Raw genomic sequence first — 12,434 nt, 5'->3', positions numbered from 1 at the left:
CAAAACACAAACAGCAGCTCAAGATCCACCCCAACTCTCTCAGCCCTCCCAGGCATGCAGAAAATGAATCTCCCTGTATTCCACAACCCCACTATTCAGAAGCCTTGCTCAAGGCCTGCCTGATTTGGGATCCATCACTCCAGCCCCTGAATAAAGCATCTGTTTACCTCCTCAAAACCAGAAAAGATATAATATCTTTTAACATTTAGTAGGTGTTGAGAAAAACAAATACCATACAATATCACTTATATATGGAATCAAAAATATGACACAAATGAACCTATCTACGAAATGGAAACAGACTCATGGACAGAGAGAACAGACTTGTGGTTGCCAAGCGGGAGGGGGTTGGGGGAGGAATGAAGTGGGAGGTTGAGCTTAGCAGATGTAAGCTATTATATATGGAATGAATAAACAAAAAGGTCCTACTGTAGAGGGGCTTCCCTGGTGGCTCAGTGGTTAAGAATCCACCTGCCAATGCAGGGGATACGGTTTCGAGCCCTGGTTCAGGAAGATCCCACATGCCGCGGAGCAACTAAGCCCATGCACCACAACTACTGAGCCTGCGCTCTAGAGCCCGCAAGCCACAACAACTGAGCCCACGTGCCACAACTACTGAAGCCAGCGCACCTAGAGCCCATGCTCCACAGCAGGAGAAGCCACCACAATGAGAAGCCCGCACACCACAACAAAGAGTAACCCCCCCTCACCGCAACTAAAAGAAAGCCCGTGCGTAGCAACGAAGACCCAATGCAGCCAATAAATAAATAAATACATAAATTTAAAATAAAAAAAAAAAAGTTATAAAAATTATTTTTTAAAAAAAGTCCTAGTGTATAGCACAGAGAACTATATTCGGTATCCTATGATAAACCACAATGGAAAAGAATATTAAAAATGTATATATATCTGAATCACTTTGCTATAGAGCGGAAATTAACACAACATTGTATATCAACTATATTTCAATTAAAAAAAAAGAAAGAAACACAGTGGCGACAGCCCCTCCCCCAAAAAAAATTTAGTAGGTGTTAATTTCTTGCTCTGAATTCATTGGTGCATTAATAATAAAAAATACAGTATTGTCTGCTTTACAGACACAGCTTGATATATTAACAGACTGGGAGGCAGGGCTGGTATAGGGATGAGATAAGTAAGGTGCCTAGAGGCACCAAAGACAAGGAGGCACTCACTTTCAGGGTCAAGTACAAAATCAGTCATCTCTGAGGCATGGGGGATGGGAGTTTAATAAAAAAAATTCGCCACCCTTCCATGCCCCAGTGCACGATTTTAGTTGCGTTCTACTGACTAGGCGGAAGGACTGTATGATTGTGTTCTAGATGCCCACAGCAGTGGCTCCTTGATAATAAACCTTTATGTTTGCCTTTCCCTCCACCTGTTTTATTCTTTTGAAACTCACACCAGCTCCATGGAATCATCTCTCAACTACCACTTCCTAAATGCAAGCCTGTATGCCAAGGCTCTACTTTCTGGAAGAAATTCACCTAAGAGAATTGGCATCAGGATTTGCTATCGGAAGCAGGCCCTCAGGATGGGGCTCTGGAACTAATGACTCACCAACGATCAGCATCGCCATCATATGACTCCCCCATATCAGATGGAAATGAGGTATGGGTAAAAGGTGAACCATTGGTTTCTGCGCTTGCGCAGTAGTGGGGGGATGGGAATAATAAGGATTGTGGGGTTGACTGGCTTTAAATGCAACCACAGGGCAGATTGTATTGAAAATTAGGTTCAGGATTTGCTGTTAAAGACACAGAGCTACAAGAGGTCTGTGATGTGACGCCTATGTCTAAAGCAGGGACCTGATAGGATAAGAGTGAGCCCTTGAGACCTGGATGTAGAAAGACCTATGAACCTTGTATCCCTATGATCCTTTGAATTTCCCTACACTGGAAGAAGTAACATCCTCCCTCTTTCTTCCTCCCTCCTCCTCTCACCTGGAGATCTGCAAAGACCACACCTGAGGCAGGTACCTCACATGATCAAGCTTTGTCCACCTCAAGAGCTAACCCACCTTCCGGTACCACCTTCACATTAGGTTGCACCACAGCCCAAGGAAAGTAGTCCCTGCTTTGGCAGGAACAAGGAAACATGCTCTTAGAATTGTAGGACCTGAGCATGTGTACAAGTAGGAACCTGGAGAATACATTTCACAATGGATCTTTGAGATTTTGAATTAGGAGACAAAAAATATAGCTGTGATAGAGAAGAATTTATTGATATAAGAGCCTTTTCCTGTGATTTGGGAGCTTAATATTCTGACAAAGTCACCTGAGACTGGTCCAAAAATGTGCCTGGTATGGCCCCTTGGATACTGAAAATGATAATGGTCTACAGTAAATGAGGTAGAGATACGGAATTGTCCTAGCAGAGTATTCGATGGAGGAGTCAGAGGGCTCTGAGAGGTGAGAATATTAGGATGGATTTAGCGAGGCTGCAGAACTCACCACCTGAGGGTATTCTCCAGCAATGGCCACAGATAGAATGCACAGGTGAGAGGCATACCAGACTCACTGAGAAGCTAGGCAATGGTCGTCCTCTGTGGGTTGAAATCAAAGGAGACACTGAGTGGAACAGTGCTCCTGACTATAGCATCACTATATCTGTGGTGTTGATAGGATTTGGGGATGGCAAGGGCCAAATGGTGGCACTTAATCATCAGAGACAAATTAGAAATAATTACTCTCATGGCATCAAGGCCAGCGTGGCAATCAGGGGGCTTCATCTCTAATAACTAGAATGCATGGGTCTGAAACCAACAGGTGGAAGTAGGATTGGGCCCTGTCACCATTCTTCTCAGTGACCCACTTGCTTCTTCTCTCCGAAAACTTAGCATCAGCTTGGGAACTCCTGGTTCACAGGGAAGGGGAAGCTTCTAGCAAAGGATGCAGTGTGAACCAGAAGCTATGACATCCAGTCAGTCATATTGGCTCCTCATTCCAGTGCACCAGTAGCCAAAGAAAGGATCACTGTCAAGGTGGGAGTTATTGACCCTGATTACAATAAAGATCTAGGATTGATACTCTACAATAGGAAGAGAAAGGGGAGTGTCTGGAAACCAGGGAATCCCCTGGGCTATTTCTGTGCCTTGTGATCATACTAAATAGGAAATCTCAGCAACTATGGTCCACAGGTGTTAAAAATAAAAATAAAAATAGACAAATGCTCAGATCTCTAAGGGATGAAGATCTGGGTCATTGACCAGGCAAGCAACTTAGACCTGTTTAAACACTGTCTAGCATGAACAAACTTTAGAATGGGGTAGAGAGCACTGTGATGATGAATATCAATTACAGCCTCAGGACCAATTGTGAAGTGAGGATCGTAGCTTGTTCCAATAACCCTGCTGTTTTACACCTTTCATAGGATTGCAGCAATTTTGCTGATTACCTGATAATATTTTTACCAAAAACCTATGGCCAGCATCATACTTAATAATAAAACTTTAGAAACATTCCCTTTAAATTCAATTTCAAGGCAGGGATCCTTACTAGTCAGACAGCGAATTAGTATCCTGCAGTTATCCTAGCCAGAACATTAAATCAAGAAAAATATTGAGAGGAATAAGAACTGGAAAGGAAGAGATAAAATTGTCCTTTATTGTACATGATATGATTGTTAATATAGAAAATCCAAGAAAATATATGAATAAATTACTAGGACTGTTAAAAAGATTGGCCAAATTGTGAAATACAAGGTCCACATTCTGAAATCAGTAACATTCATTTACACGAATAATATTGGATTAGAAAATTAAATTTACAGAAGGTTTCATTCACAATGAACTGTGTAAAGATATGTTATATGGAGAGAATTACAAAATTTTATGTAGAAATTTAAAACACGTGAATAAATAAAGGGATAAACAATGTTCAAAATGAGGAGAATCTCCTAATTAATCAGTGAATCAAATGCAGTTCCAATAAAAATATCAACAAAGTTGTTCATGAAATTTGATACATTGATTCTATAATTTTTATGAAGAGCAAAAAGCCAAGAATAGCCTAGATGATTTTGAACTAGGTAGGAGAACAAATACTACCAAATATCAAAGCTTCTTATAAACTTGTTGTAATTAAGACTGTGGTATGGGTAAGGGGATTAGCAAATTGTCTGATGGAATAGAGGATTCTGAAATACACCCATGCTTCTATGCAAACCTGATATATGGGAGGGGTGTAATTGCAAATAACTGGGAGAAAATATGGATGAATATTTCAACAAATATACTAGAACAACCCATTATCCATGTGAGAAAAATAAATTTGGATGCCTATACTACGTCATAAACAAAAATTAATTCTAAGTATATTAAAGACGTATATATGAAAAACAAAACTTGAAAAATTTTAGAAGAAAATATAGAATTTTTATGACCTTTTGCTAAGAAAAGATTTCTGGAAAACACACACACACACAGAAATCATAAAAGAAATAAGTCCTGGGGATGTAATGCACACCACGGTGACTATAGTTATTAATACTGTGTTGTCTATTTGAAACTTGCTGAGAGAGTAAATCTTAAAAGTCTTTCCTTTTTTTTCTTTAATTTTATTTATTTATTTTTTATACAACAGGTTCTTATTAGTTATCTATTTTATACATATTAGTGTATACAGGTCAACCCCAATCTCTCAATTCTTCCCACCATCCCCCCACTGCTTCCCCCGCTTGGTGTCCATACTTTTGTTCTCTACATCTGTGTCTCTATTTCTGCCTTGCGAACCAATTCATCTGCACCATTTTTCTAGGTTCCACATATATGGGTTAATAAAAGATATTTGTTTTTCTCTTTCTGACTTACTTCACTCTGTATGACAGTCTCTAGATCCATTCACGTCTCTACAAATGACCCAATTTCGTTCCTTTTTATGGCTGAGTAATATTCCATTGTATATATGTACCACTTTTCTTTATACATTCGTCTGTCGATGGGCATTAGGTTGCTTCCATGACCTGGTTATTGTAAACAGTGCTGCAATGAACATCGGGGTGCATGTGTCTTTTTGAATTATGGTTTTCTCTGGGTATACGCCCAGTACTGGGATTGCTGGGTCATATGGTAGTTCTATTTTTCATTTTTTAAGGAAGCTCCATACTGTTCTCCATAGTGGCTGTATCAATTTACATTCTCACCAACAGTGCAACAGGGTTCCCTTTTCTCCACACCCTCTCCAGCATTTGTTGTCTGCAGACTTTCTGATGATACCCATTCTAACCAGTATGAGGTGATATCTCATTGTAGTTTTGATTTGCATCTTTCTAATAATTAGTGACGTTGAGCACCTTTTCATGAGCCTCTTGGCCATCTGTATATCTTCTTTGGAGAAATGTCTATTTAGGTCTTCTGCCCATTTTTGGATTGGGTTGTTTGTTTTTTTAATATTGAGCTGCATGAGCTGTTTATATATTTTGGAGATTAATCCTTTGTCCGTTGATTCATTTGCAAATATTTTCTCCCATTCTGAGGGTTGGCTTTTTGTCTTGTATATGGTTTCCTTTGCTGTGCAAAAGCTTTTAAGTTTCATTAGGTCCCATTTCTTTATTTTTGTTTTTATTTCCATTTCTCTAGGAGGTGGGTCAAGAAAGATCTTTCTGTGACTTATGTGAAAGAGTGTTCTTCATATGTTTTCCTCTAAGAGTTTTATAGTGTCTGGCCTTACATTTAGGTCTTTAATCCATTTTAAGTTTATTTTTGTGTATGGTGTTAGGGAGTGTTCTAATTGCATTCTTTTACATGTAGCTGTCCAGCTTTCCCAGCATCACTTATTGAAGAGACTGTTTTTTCTCCGTTGTATATCCTTGCCTCCTTTGTCATAGATTAGTTGACCATAGGTGTGTGGGTTTATCTCTGGGCTTTCTATCCTGTTCCATTGATCTATATTTCTGTTTTTGTGCCAGTACCATATTGTCTGGATTACTGTAGCTTTGCAGTATAGTCTGAAGTCAGGGAGTCTGATTCCTCCAGCTCCGTTTTTCTTTCTCAGAACTGCTTTGGCTATTTGGGGGTCTTTTGTGTCTCCATACAAATTTTAAGATTTTTTGCTCTAGTTCTGTAAAAAAATGCCATTGGTAATTTGATAGGGATTGCATTGAATCTGTAGATTGATTTGGATAGTATAGTCATTTTCAAAATATTGATTCTTCCAATCCATGAACATGGTATATCTCTCCAGCTGTTTGTGTCATCTTTGATTTCTTTCATCAGTGTCTTATAGTTTTCTGAGTACAGGTCTTTTGCCTCCTTAGGTAGGTTTATTCCTCAGTATTTTATTCTTTTTGTTGCAAGGGTGAATGGGATTGTGTCCTTAATTTCTCTTTCTGATCTTTCATTGTTAGTATGTAGGAATGCAAGAGATATCTGTGCATTAATTTTGTATCCTGCAACTTTACCAAATTCGTTGATTAGCTCTAGTAATTTTCTGGTGGCATCTTTAGGATTATCTACGTATAGTACCACGTCATCTGCAAACATTGACAGTTTTACTGCTTCTTTTCCAATTTATATTCATTTTATTTCTTTTTCTTCTCTGATTGCCATGGCTAGGACTTCAAAAACTTTGTATGAATAAGAGTGGCGAGAGTGGACATCCTTGTCTTGTTCCTGATCTTAGAGGAAATGCTTTCAGTTTTTCACCATTGAGAATGATGTTTGCTGTGGGTTTGTTGTATATGGCCTTTATTATGTTGAGGTAGATTCCCTCTATGCCCACTTTTTGAAGAGTTTTTATCAAAATGTGTGCTGAATTCTGTCAAAAGCTTTTTCTGCATCTATTGAGATGATCATATAGTTTTTATTCTTCAGTTTGTTAATATGGTGTATCACATTGATTGATTTGCATATACTGAAGAATCCTTGCATCGCTGGGTTAAATCCCACTTGATCATGGTGTTGTTGGATTCTGTTTGCTAGTATTTTGTTGAGGATTTTTGCATCTATATTCATGAGTGATATTGGTCTGTAATTTCCTTTTTTTTAGTATCTTTGTCTGGTTTTGGTATCAGGGTGATGGTGGCCTCGTAGAATGAGTTTGGGAGTGTTCCTTCCTCTGCAATTTTTTGGAAGAGTTTGAGAAGGATGGGAGTTAGCTCTTCTCCAAATGTTTGATAGAATTCACCTGTGAAGCCACCTGGTCCTGGACTTCTGTTTGTTGGAAGATTTTTAGTCACAGTTTCAATTTCAGTGCTTGTGATTGGTCTGTTCATATTTTCTATTTCTTCTTGGTTCAGTCTTGGAAGGTTATACCTTTATAAGAATTTGTCCATTTCTTCTGGGTTGTCCATTTTATTGGCACAGAGTTGCTTGTAGTGTTCTCTTATGATGCTTTGTATTTCTTCAGTGTCTGTTGTAACGTCTCCTTTTTCATTTCTAATTTTATTGATTTGAGTCCTCTCCCTCTTTTTCTTAATGAGTCTGGCTAATGGTTTATCAATTTTGTTTATCTTCTCAAAGAAGCAGCTTTTAGTTTTATTGATCTTTGCTATTGTTTTCTTTGTTTCTATTTCATTTATTTCTGCTCTGATCTTCATGATTTCTTTCCTTATACTAACTTTGGGTTTTGTTTGTTCTTCTTCTCTAGTTCCTTTAGGTGAAGGTTAGATTGTTTATTGGAGATTTTTCTTGTTTCTTGAGGTAGGCTTGTATTGCTATAAACTTCCCTCTTAGAACTGCTTTCGCTGCATCCCATAGGTTTTGGATCATTGTGTTTTCACTGTCATTTGTCTCTAGATATTTTTTGATTTCCTCTTTGATTACTTCAGTGATCTCTTGGTTATTTAGTAGTGTATTGTTTAGCCTCCACATCTTTGTGTTTTTATGTTTTTTTTCCCTATAATTGATTTTCAATCTCATAGCATTGTGGTCAGAAAAGTTGCTTGATATGATATCAATTTCTTAAATTTACCAAGACTTGATTTGTGACCCAACATGTGATCTATCCTGGAGAATGTTCCGTGTGCACTTGAGAAGAAAGTGTAATCTACTGTTTTCAGATGGAATGTCCTATAAATATCAATTAAATTTATCTGGTCTATTGTGTCATTTAAAGCTTGTGTTTCCTTATTAACTTTCTGTCTGGGTGATCTGTCCATTTGGTGTAAGTGAGGTGTTAAGTGATTGTGTTAGTGTCGATTTCCTCTTTTATAGCTGTTAGCATTTGCCTTATGTATTGAGGTGCTCCTATATTGGGTGCATATATATTTATAATTGTTATATCTTCTTCTTGTATTGATCCCTTGATCATTATGTAGTGTCCTTCCTTGTCTCTTGTAACAGTCTTTATTTTAAAGTCTTTTTTATCCGATATGAGTATTGCTACTCCAGTTTTCTTTTGATTTCCATTTGCATGGAATATCTTCTTCCATCCCTTCACTTTCAGTCTGTATGTGTCCCTAGGTCTGAAGTGGGTCTTTTGTAGACAGCATATATATGGATCTTGTTTTTGTATCCATTCAGCGAGCCTTTGTCTTTTGGATGGAGCATTTAATCCATTCACATTTAAGGTGATTATCAATATGTATGTTCCTACTACCATTTTCTTAATTATTTTGGGTTTATTTTTGTAGGTTCTTTTCTTCTCTTGTGGTTCACACTTAGAGAAGCTCCTTTACCATTTGTTGTAGAGGTGGTTTGGTGGTGCTGAATTCTCTTAGCTTTTGCTTGTCTGTAAAGCTTTTGATTTCTCCGTCGAATCTGAATGAGATCCTTGCCAGGTAGAGTAATCTTGGTTGTAGTTTTTTCCCTTTCATCACTTTCAATATATCGTGCCACTCCCTTCTGGCTTGTAGAGTTTCTGCTGAGAAATCAGCTGTTAACCTTATGGGAGTTCCCTTGTATGTTATTTGTCATTTTTCCCTTGTTTCTTTCAATAACTTTTCTTTGTCTTTAATTTTTGTCAATTTGATTACTATGTGTCTTGGCATGTTTCTCCTTGGGTTTATCCTGCCTGGGACTCTCTGCACTCCTGGACTTGGGTGGCTATTTCCTTTCCCATGTTAGGGAAGTTTTTGACTATAATCTCTTCAAATATTTTCTCAGGTCCTGTCTCTCTCTCTTCTCCTCTGGGACCCCTATAATGCAAATGTTGGTGTGTTTAATGTTTCCCAGAGGTTTCTTAGGCTGTCTTCATTTCTTTTCATTCTTTTTTCTTTATTCTGTTCCAAAGCAGTGAATTCCACTATTCTGCCTTACAGGTCACTTACCCATTCTTCTGCCTCAGTTATTTTGCTGTTGATTCCTTCTAGTGTATTTTTCATTCCAGTTATTTTATTGTTCATCTCTGTTTGTTTGTTCTTTAATTCTTCTAGGTGTTTGTTCTTTAATTTTGCTAGGTCTTTATTAAGCATTTCTTGCATCTAGTCACTCTTTACCTCCATTCTTTTTCCAAGGTCCTGGATCATCTTCACTATCATTATTCTGAATTCTTTTTCTGGAAGGCTGCCTATCTCCACTTCATTTAGTTGTTTTTCTGGGGTTTTATCTTGTTCCTTTATCTGGTGCATAGTCCTCTGCATTTTCATTTTGTCTATCTTTCTGTGAATGTGGTTTTCATTCCACAGGCTGCAGGACTGTAGTTCTTCTTGCTTCTGCTGCCTGCCCTCTGGTGGATATTAAAAGTCTTTCATCACAAGAAGAAAATTTTTTTGTAACCATGTATGGTGATGTGTGTTAACTAGACCTATTGTGGTGATAATTTTGCAGTTCATACAGATATCGAATCATTATGTTGTACACCTGAAGCTGATGTAATGTTCTATGTCAATTACACCTCAATAAAAATTTTTTAAAGAAATCATGAAAGAGGGCTTCCCTGGTGGTGCAGTGGTTGAGAATCTGCCTGCCAATGCAGGGGACACGGGTTCGAGCCCTGGTCTGGGAAGATCCCACATGCCATGGAGCAACTGGGCCCGTGAGCCACAACTACTGAGCCTGCGCGTCTGGAGCCTCTGCTCCGCAACAAGAGAGGCGCAACAGTGAGAGGCCCACGCACTGCGATGAAGAGTGGCCCCTGCTTGCCACAACTAGAGAAAGCCCTCGCACAGAAACGAAGACCCAACACAGCCAAAAATAAATAAATAAATTTATAAAAAAAAAAAAAGAAAGAAATCATAAAAGAAAAAAAGAGCAGCATAGTATCAAGCTTATGATATAGACAACTCTAAGAATAGGCTTATTATTATTAATCAATTACATGCATCTTCACATCATCTGTGCCACTTTCTAAATAAATTAAGATAATCAAGAGTAGGATGAAGAGTTTTTAGGGCAGCAGTTGAGGGCAAAATGTGATACTGGGTAAGTAAGAGAAAAATGTTATACTTTATGTAATTAGAGTTGAAATTCTTTACAGCACAGAAAGCAAGCCAATAGCGGAGGCAAATTATAAGCCAACTCAAGGTATGTTTCTCACCAATGATCAGGGGTGACTCAACTTACAGACATCTCAGTAATTAATGTTTTGTTCTGAACTTCATTAATTGTTCTCTTCAGAGTATCTATAATGCAGAAGCCCAAATTACTTTACATTTTTTCCCTTTTGAAAGTATTTACCAAATGAGTATGAATAGGAAGGAGAGAAAACTTCTTTTTTCATAACATAAAGCTTCTTGAGTTTTAGAGTATAAATGAGTAAGCCCCTGAGAGTGATATTTTTAGCATCAGATCTCATGACAAGGCACTACTTCTATAAGGATCGTCAGTCTCACAAATTTAAATTGATTGATTGAAGTAATAAGAATACTTGGAATAGATGTAACTCTAAAGTAGAGAAAAGACTGAGATTTCTAGTCATATAGCTAATGCCTTGCAGATGTGTGTTAACAAAAAGAGAAAGTTTGCTATGACATAAAGCTAATAAAACACCTTATTCTTTAATGTGATCTAATTTTTTCCAGCTTGATTAACTCCATCAGTTATTAGTCCTATTTCATTCTTCGTATTTTTACTATTTCTTTTTTTTTTGCCATTCTATTTATTTATTTTTTTTTTAATTTTTTTGGAGTATAGTTGATTTACAATGTTGTGTTGGTCTGAGGTGTACAGCAAAGTGAATCAGTTATACATATACATATATCCACTCTTTTTTTTTTTTAAGATTCTTTTCCCATATAGGCCATTACAGCATATTGAGTAGAGTTCTCTGTGCTATACAGCAGGTTCTTATTAGTTATCTACTCTATATATAGTAGTGTGTATATGTCAATCCCAATCTCCTATTTCATATTTTTTAAGATTTAATTTACTCCTGATTGCTATTGTTGCCTGATTTGTCACATACCTGGTTTCCTCCTTAAAAAACAAAAAACAAAAACAAAAACAAAACAAGTCAAAGGCTAAAACAATGCTATTTCAGCCACAGTTTCAAGGTCACACACACAACCTCTTCCCAGGCTTTAAGGTTCTTGTGATAGCACACCAAATTATACTGGAATCTAAAGGTGTCTCTTTTAGCAAATGGTGATTACAATCTAGTATAGAAATTCACTTCACAGCTTAGTCTACCATGGAGAAAAAGCAAATTGTTAAAAACCAATAGGTTCCTAAGAGTAAGATGAAGGGTGTGTTCATGCACCATAGTAACTGCAACAGCAGACAACAAGGGCATTTTGTAAAACTAAAGCAAGACATTAAGGGGCCTGGAGAAACAGACTCAGCAGGGAAGTTCACTTAATAACTTGTCCCATCATGTAAAGGTTATCTGTGGACAACCATGAGCATCTCAGGTACAGTTCATTCTTTGTCTTCCACCATGGTGGAGAAGGCTGTTTAAATCAAATATTCTGGCCAACTATAATATTAGAAAAATTAATTTGCAGAAATGGACTTCCAGCAAACTTAAAGCCTGGTTCTGCTCTCAGTATCCAGAGATGCCTGGGAAATTGACCTCAATTTCACCCAGTGCTGAAGCTATCACGCAGAAATATGTGGGAGGTGGGAATGTAAATTGATACAGCCACTATGGAGAACAGTACAGAGGTTCCTTAAAAAATGAAAAATGGAACTACCATATGACCCAGAAATCCCAGTACTGGGTATATACCTAGAGAAAACCACAATTCAAAAAGACACATGCAGATTGACATGTATACAGTGATGTGTATAAAATTGATGACTGATTAAAAAAAAAAAAAAAAAGACACATGCACCCCAATGTTCATTGCAGCACTATTTACAATAGCCAGGTCACGGAAGCAACCTAAATGCCCATCAACAGACGAATGTATAAAGAAAAGTGGTACATATATACAATGGAATATTACTCAGCCATAAAAAGGAACGAAATTAGGTCATTTGTAGAGATGTGGATGGACCTAGAGACCGTCATGCAGAGTGAAGTAAGTCAGAAAGAGAAAAACAAATATCGTATATTAACGCATATATGTGGAATCTAGAAAAATGGTACAGATGAACT

At 37.6% G+C, this 12,434-nt stretch overlaps 1 protein-coding gene and 1 long non-coding RNA gene across 3 annotated transcripts in view; one reads left to right on the top strand and one right to left on the bottom strand.

Moving 5' to 3' along the window:
• SLC35F4 (solute carrier family 35 member F4) overlaps nucleotides 1-12,434 on the bottom strand; it is a gene marked incomplete at its 5' end in the record, with an annotated part of 295,837 nt that overhangs the window by 224,493 nt on the left and 58,910 nt on the right. The window lies entirely within an intron of this gene.
• LOC309655419 overlaps nucleotides 996-12,434 on the top strand; it is a 141,856-nt gene continuing 130,417 nt past the window's right edge. The window contains exon 1 of the long non-coding RNA XR_014260835.1: nucleotides 996-5,599. This is a non-coding gene — a long non-coding RNA (uncharacterized lncRNA). The remainder of the gene's footprint in view (nucleotides 5,600-12,434) is intronic.

This window comes from Balaenoptera physalus, assembly GCF_965194825.1.
Source record: "Balaenoptera physalus genome assembly, chromosome: 2".
Lineage (NCBI taxonomy): Eukaryota > Metazoa > Chordata > Mammalia > Artiodactyla > Balaenopteridae > Balaenoptera > Balaenoptera physalus.
This window is presented reverse-complemented; position numbering and strand designations above follow the sequence as displayed.